The 8,138-nt window shown below is 50.0% G+C and overlaps 1 long non-coding RNA gene across 1 annotated transcript; it reads left to right on the top strand.

Annotated features, from left to right (window-relative positions):
- The first annotated feature begins 629 nt into the window (after window positions 1-629).
- LOC111747430 lies at window positions 630-3,699 on the top strand. Its single transcript, XR_002783528.1, has 2 exons — window positions 630-2,439; window positions 2,574-3,699. It is a non-coding gene; the product is annotated as an uncharacterized LOC111747430 (long non-coding RNA).
- Window positions 3,700-8,138: the final 4,439 nt, after the last annotated feature.

Genomic DNA, 8,138 nt, shown 5'->3' with positions numbered 1-8,138 from the left:
ACTGGAAGGCCCTTCCCCGGATGGCCACATGGTTCACTCCCTTACCTTCTCCAAGGCTTTCTCGAATGTCACTTTCCCCGTGAGGCCCTCCCACACAACCCACTTCCCCCAGCACACCTGATCTCCTCTCCTGCTTTATTTTTCTCCACAGTCCTTATCACCATCTGTTAGCTATAATATTATTATTTATTCCGTTATGGTCTATTTCCCCTCAATAGTATGTAGGGTTCTTAGGGGCAGGGATATTTGTCAATTTTGTTCACTTTTGGTTCCTAGAGTTGAAAGGGTAACTAACTAATAAACTGTTGTTAAATATATGAATTGACTAGCCTCTTCTACAGCCCCATTTCAGGCCTATAGGAAGGTTTGTTTCTTGGCTTCCTTCTGCTCCCTAGAAACTTTCCCTGAAACATTAAACTAGGTCTGGGAACCCATGAGTAGGAGCATGAAACAGATTAGTTGGTGGAGACCAAAGGCACAAAACAGAGAAGGTGGAGCGTGGACATTTAGTCAACAAGCATTTATTGAGTGGCAAAGATGAATGAGCTCTGTCTCCGAGCTTGAGAAAAGCTGGCATTACAGTGGGGATAGATGGGTAATTAGTGCTTACAGTGCCACGCTTTCACAGGGTAAGCCCCGAATCCGAGGGCCGAGCCTGATGACGGTCTCTACCAGTCAGGGACAGCAGGGGTTGCTTTGGATAGGAGAATAAGAGCTACCATTTGTTAAGCAGTTGTGATGGGCTGCTGTGGCATTATAAGAAATCTGTTTGGTCATTGTCCCAGGTTCTTGGCACAGAACATCTAAAACCTTATTATCTCCTGAGTGACAGGGGTGATAGAAGTATCTTTTGTTGTAATATTTGGTCTTTGACCCCAATTCCTGACAAAGAGTTCCTAAAACCCTCGTAGTTTCCTGAGTGATGGGAGTGTCTTACACAAAGCTCCTAAATCCTTTGGAATTTCCTGGTTTACAGGAGTGTCCTTTATTCTAATGAGGTGACTCTTGATGGGCTCCTGGATGGGGGCTGGTCACCAGAAAGAACAAGCATGACTGAGACCTTGGAACTTTCAGCCCCATCCCTCTTCCTCTGGAGATGGGAGAGGGGCTGGAGATTGAATTGATAATTGATCATGCGTACATAATGAAGCCTCTGTAGAAATTCCTGAAGTACGGGGTTTGGGAAGCTTCTGGGTTGGTGCTCATGTGGAGGTGCTGGGAGGGTGGTGTACCCTGAGATGGCATGGAAGCTCTGTGCCCCTTCTTCCATTCTTTTATTATATAATAAGCTGGTAAATATAATTATGCGTTTTCTCAAGTTCTGAGAGCCATTTTAGACAGTTATCGAACTTGAGGAGAGGGTTGTGGGAGGCCCCCAACTTATAGGCGGTTGTTCAGAAGTTCAAGTGACAACCTGGGGCTTGGGACTGGCATCTGAAGTAGGGGGCAGTCTTGTGGGACCGAGGCGTCAAGATATGGGGTCTGTGCTAACACCAGGCAGTTAGCATCAGAAGACAATTGTAGGATACCCAGTTGGTGTCCGGACAGTTGGAGAATTGCTGACAGTTGGAAAACTGTCCAGACAGTTGAAAAAGATCTCCACACATTTGATGTCAGTATTCTGTGTGTAGAAGAAATGTAATTTTTTCCTTCTAGCCACTCTAAATGCTTTCCCTGTATTAATTTACTAATCTTAACAATAAACCATGAGGCAGATAGATGGTCAGAGGTACAGAGAGACCTAAGGATCTGCTCACGTTCTCACAGCTGCACGAGGCCATAGCTGTCCTCGAACCCAGCAGTCTAGCTTCAGAACATGGGCCCTCTGTCTCCCCGCTGCATTTGCCTCCCCTGTGTGACTTTTGAAGTTTTACTGGCCACCAATGGCTCCTGGTTTTCCTCTGTGCCCCCAGAATGGATTGTCCCGCTGTGGCCTTCATTTCCCCAGGACTTTAATTCATTCTCATCTGCCTCCTTTGGGAGGTTGGGGCTTCCCGAACCCTGCCCCAGGCAACTCACATGCCCCGTGGCTGACTGCACGGAAAGAGGCAGACGTTGCCACCACCCCCAGCTGGCAGCGCCTGCCACAGCCCAGCTCACAGAGGGCGGGGGCGAAGCAATTACCCGGAAAAGGCAGGCGAAACTCCCACGGAGCCACAGGCCTTTTTTTTTTTTTTTTTTTTTGACTCTGATGTGACAGTGTGGTGGCAGGAATCTTATCCAGTCTCATTTCCCAGCTCCCATAACAACCCAGTCCCTGAGAACCTGCCACTGAGAGCTCAGAACATCAGTTTGCACCATGTGAAAATGAGAGCAAAGCCCCTGGGGGTCAGACCTGACGCAGCGTGTGCGAAGCGGAAGCAGCCAGAGTCCCCTCGGCCCTTTCTTCTTACATCTGCAAGATGCCCAGATTTCAGAGCTCCCAGAAAAAGACCTGAGGTAACTGCCCAGTCCCTGGACCTTTCCAAAGTGGTCATTGTTTGAAAAAGTCCAAGCATTTAACAATATTGTCCATCATGCTGCACTTGGGGACAAACATGGCTTCCCTCATTTCCTACACCCTAACCCCACAGGGATGCAGCTGACTGGAAGAGAGAACAAAAAGAAACTGGATAGAAATAACCGGAATTCCTCGCATGTGCATGGCATCCTGCCACTTAGAGCGTGCCATTAACCCCTTATGCATTTTGTAGATGAGACCCCATGGGGGCGAGAGAGATTCATGACGTCTCATGGTCACTGGGCTGATAAATGGCAGAGTGAAGACTTGAAACAGATAAGCGATGCATGTGGAGACAGAGCCCTGACCCTGTGACCTCCAAGACAGGGGGAAAGCAGAGCCCTGGAGGCGGCATAGTTGACAATTGCTAGGTTTAATGTGGCAATTTACTGTGGATTGGGGTTGCTGCATGTTTAGACTCTAGCCATGGGTTATGTTTGGTCCAAGACTATGGACCTGGAGGGTGGTGTCCAAACCCCACATCGGGCAGGGATCCAAACTCCGCTGTCTCCAGGCAGCAGCTGTCCAGCAGTCATATATATGTGGCCTTAAAGTATCCTTTAAAATGCGAATCTTTTGCTAACATTTAAAACTCAGGAGAATCCACATAGGAATTGGTATTTCTGGCATCTCTTAAAAATGTGAAGATTGGGCATGACTAGGCTTGCTGCCCCAGGAGCTGAGCTGCGTTGCTCTCCCCCGCCCCCCCCCCCCCCGAAGGTGTGTGTGCTTTCCGTGTAACCCCGTCCACGGCCATTCCCGACCGCTCGCCTCCGCGGCGCCACCAGCCCGGCCCCTGTAGGCACTGGGGGTTTTGACTCTTGCTACGGAACAAAACCTCTTAACATTTTTAAGGTCACGAATAGAATTCAGGGGGTCTAAGAACTTGGATGGGTAAAAATTACATATTTCCACTAACCTCTACCTAAAACTGACCATTTCCTTCTATTATGAGTATAGGCAGTGACCACGCTAGTAATGGAATCTGTCACTTTGTCACCAGAAGAAAGCACAGACGTATTCATATTGCATTGGAATTTTGCATATAGCTCCAAATGTCGTTTGTGCTCATCACCGCTCTAAAATCACGGCCTGTTGCTAGATCTTGTTCTTTAATATATTTGATAATGAAGCATATGTATTGTGATTTTAAAAGTTTGGTTTTACAAATATACCTTGATAACTATTTTTCAATGTAATTGGTTTCATTGTTAATCTCACGTATTTCATTTTACGTATTTATTCTGAGAAAAGGTCCATGGGCTTCACCAGCCTTCCAAAGGTGCCCAAAGCACAAAATTAGACTCATATCTTCAAAATATGGTTGTCAGATCCCATGGAGTGTGGAAGGTAGTTCTAGAACTTTCTGGAAAAGTGGGGCAGGAGAGGCACTGCCCTGCCCCACCTAGTTCCACCTGGGGCTTCACACTGGCCCCAGGGCATGAGGCCCGGCTGATGCCTGCTGGAGCCCTGTGGACACTTGGCTTCTGGGCAGGAGGCTGGGCTGGTTCTGCATCCAGCGGCCTGAGGCCTAGCTCTCCAGGCGGTACTTGGAGAGAAAGCTGAGCACCCAGGCCCTCGCCTAGATGCCCCGTGGGAGCCACAAGCTGCTTTGCGGTGCGGGTCGCGTCTCCCACCTTTCACTGACTGAGCCGCGTGGGTGCTGACTCATCCTCGGACTCTCCCTGTCCAGCCAGGTTCATGCCTGCGGCACGCCCTCCTTGTTGCAACACCGCGTCTTCCCAGGCTCTTCCCAGGGGCCTGCAAACCCGGGCTCGGCTCCCTTGTCCCCGCTGTTTCTGCTGCCGTGTCCCTGCCGCCCGCCCCGCCTAGCAACCACTCTTCTCCCTCCTTGCCAGGACGGAAATGCGTGGTCTCCTCCAGTTTCCTCATAAATCCTGGAAGCGCCCACTCAGCCTCCGCTTCATCCTCCAATTCCTATGCGGTTTGCTAAAATCGCCCTGCTGAAGGTCAGCAGAGCTGGTCCTCCCAGGATAGGCGGCTCTGGGCCTCACTCCCACTCCAGCCAGCAGCTCCTGATTGCACCGGCAGCCACCTCTCCCCCGGTGGACGTGCGGCTCCCTTGGTTTCCATGACACTGCACTTTCCCACGTCTCTGGGTTTCTGACAGCTTGTTTCCTAGCTGGCATGGCCTTCTCCTGGCTTCTCCCCGTGGGCGTGCCTTTGGCTGTCTCCTCCTGTGGTGTGTGCCTGATGCTCCCTTGGAGGGCTCATCTGCCTGGGGCTTTGCACCACCTCCTACCACTGCTGCCTCCCTGGCCTCTGGCCACCCATTGTTTCTAATCCCACATGGCCAGGGGTTACAGAAACTCTTGGCCCCACCCCCACCCCCACCCCATGAACTGTATCCTAAATCACAGGATATCAGACTGTTGGGCCCCAGAGGAGATGTTCAAGCATAGGCTGGCCAGCGAACCACTTACCTGGTGGAATGTCGCTCTGGAGACTTAAACATGCCCCCTGCACCTGCATCACTGCAGGTCTGTGAGAAGCAATCTAGTGTACAGCTACGGGTGTCAGGCTGTGTAAACACACTGCTCAAGTTCAAATCCTGCCTCTGCTACTTGCTGCTGTGACCTCGGGCAAGTTTATTTATTTGTTCATCCATTTATTTAGCAAAAATTAATTAAGCCTCTACTGTGTGCCAGACTCTGCTGAAAATCCAAACGGAAAAACAAAGCGGCTCCCTTTACTCTTGAAGTTTAGTTAGAGTCATAGCATTAATCAGATGCTATCCAAACAAATACTAAATTGTGACTGTGACAAGCAATGAGAGGAAGAGGCACCGGATGCTGTGAGACCCCATCACCACACGGTCTTATCAGGGAGGTCGGGCTTCCTCTAGAACATGACCTTTAAGCTCAGATCTGAAGGATGAGTGTGGGGTTACAAGGTGTGACAGGCTGAACACTGGCCTGCAAAGATGTCCACATCCCAATCCCCAGAATCTATGAATGTTACCTTACAAAGCAAAAAAGACATAATTCAGTAAAGAATCTTGAAATGGGAGATATCCTGGATTATCTGGGTGTGCACAGTGTGATCACAGGGGTCCTTATGAGAAGGAGGCAGGAGGGTCAGAGTCAGAGATGTGACAATGGAAGCAGAGAGCAGAGCGATAGCATTGCTAGAAGGAGGCCATGTGCCGGAGAAGCCTCTAGCAGCTGGAAAAGGCAAGGAAGTGGATTCTCCCCTAGAGCCTCCAGCAGGTGCAAAGCCTTGCTGACTCATTTTGGAATTCGGACCCCCAGAAGTATAAGAGAATGAATTTATTTTGCTTGAAGCCACTAAATTTGTGGTAATTTGTTATAGCAGCCACAAAAAAGCTAACACACAGGAGAAGATTGGAAGAGTACGTGCTAAGGCCAGGATGGGGCATGCGTACCTGTGACCTAAAGAGAGGTGTGGCTGGAGTGTACGTGTGTATGTCCGGGTGTGGGTGGGGTGGGGAGCAGTGAGGCTGGACAGCTGGGCAGGGGCCAGACCATGGTCGATAAGAAGCTATTTCAAGCAGCTGTTGATTGACTGACTGATTGATTGATTGATTGACTGATTAATGTTATTAATCCCTCTAAGCCTCCAGATTCCTCACTGGTAAAATGATGACTTCATAGGGTTGCTGAGAAAACTAAATGAGATAGCATACATAATGAGCATAGCTCTTAGTAAATTCTCATTTATGTCAAATCCTATTATGATCCTGTAGTTTTCTGGAAAGCCCTGGGAATTCTGTGAGGCTTCTCTGGGCTGTTGAGGAGGGGGAGGGGAAGGGGGACCAAGAGGTCACGGTTCTGCCCTCAATCAACTGAGCTTGTATTTGTTTGCACATTGGATTTGGCTTGAGGTCATGTTTGAATGAAAGTTTCTTCAGCTAAAACATAGTTTGCGAACCACTGCTCCAGCCCGCCTCTGCTTCTGCTGGTAAGGAAGCTCTGGCCTGAAAGGGCCACCACAACTCACGTTGCGTCAGAGCCAGCTGGAGAACCCAGTTCTCCGACCTAAATGCCTGCGACGAATGTGGTCCAGTGGTCTGGGCCTTGGGCTCAGATAGGGGGCTTCATAACATGGAGTCCATTTTCCTTCATAGCACTTCCTGTGATCTGTGTTATATGTTTACTCGAATCTTTCTCTGTTTAGTGTCAGTCTTCTTCACAGGACACCAAGGTCCACGGGGGCAGGAATCTGGTGTGTTGTTAACCACAGTATCTCCAAGGCCTGACACTGTGTCTGGCACATGATAATAACAGGAAACACATGGAAAATGCTCGCTCTGTCCTGGGCACCCTGTCACGTCCTCTGCACACATTTACGTATTTAATCCTCATCTACATAGTCAGCTCTCAAGACATGTGTTGAATTAATGGCTTCACATCACTAATATGCCTGGGTGAGTTTCTTAGTCTCTTTGAACCATGGTGTCCTTGTCTATGAAATGGGGAATAACAACATGGACGGTAGAGATGGTGAGGGTGAAATGATGCCACCCGACTTTGGGCCTGGCCGCAGCAGGCACTCAGGACAGGGCAGCCATTATAATGACCTCATTGCATTGCATGCCACATTGCTCTGGTTCCAGCAGCCCAGTCTTGACGGGGTCGCTGCCGCAATATCGTCCCCCGGGCTGCAATGGATTCCTTCCCTCGTTAGCCAAGGCACGAAGTCCCTGTGAAGTTTCTCCTACTCATTCCTTGTCCTCTTTCCCACCTGGGCCCGGACCAGCTCATCCATCTTTCCGGGCTCCAGTCCCCTGCATTCCGTCGACACTGCAGGCAGCGGCTTTCTCCTGCACTTCATCCCCACTGCCTCCTTCCCTCTCAGAGCCCCGACAAAGCCCCTACAGCCTACGTCATCCAGTGTGACCCTGCTGGGATCCTGAGGACCAGGGTAAATCCACACCCTGCCCAATCACAAACAGCCCTAGCAGGAGCTTCTACCTGTGTCCTGGCCCCACCTGCCAGCCTTTGCTCAGCCCTCCTTTGTACCCCTCCAGTACCCAGCGAGCCTCCACGGCTACAGGCCTCGCATGGTCTCTGTGTGTCTGTCTTTCACACGTCTAATGTAAATGCAGTGTATGTGTGAAAACCCTGAAAACAATGACTGGCTCCTGTTATTTTTGCTCTTAAGTAATTCTGGAATCTGTCTCTGTCACCGTACCCACTGCCGCCACCCTAAGTTGAGGCCACCTGAGTCTCTCACCTGGACGATCACAAAATGTCAGTCAGTCTGTCTCCTGGGCCTTTTCCCCTCCCATTGGGCATTGGGTGATCTTTGAAAGCTCAGATGAGTATGGCACTCCCTTTCAAGAACTCCACTCCTATGGGAGCCCTTAGGACGAGTTCCTACTACCTAATTGGATCTGGACACTCTGAATTGACTTGTAGTGGCTTGAATGGACTGGACTTTCCAACTGGTTGAAATATTCATCCTTCTGCCCAAGACTCTCCATTTCCTCTCCCCTCCACCCTTCTTCTATCTGCTGGCAAATTCTTGCTCATACCCAGATCTCAGCTGAGGTGCACCTCCCTGGAGAGGGCTTTCTGGCTCCCTGTAGTCCTGGCCCAGTGGCCTCCAGTGAGCTTATAGCACCCCATACATTCCTGCTTCATTGTGGGGAATG

Source organism: Pteropus vampyrus, unplaced genomic scaffold, assembly GCF_000151845.1.
Source record: "Pteropus vampyrus isolate Shadow unplaced genomic scaffold, Pvam_2.0 Scaffold222, whole genome shotgun sequence".
NCBI classification, from domain to species: Eukaryota; Metazoa; Chordata; class Mammalia; order Chiroptera; family Pteropodidae; genus Pteropus; species Pteropus vampyrus.
Note: the sequence above shows the minus strand (reverse complement) of the source record. Positions and strands in the feature narration are given on the sequence as shown.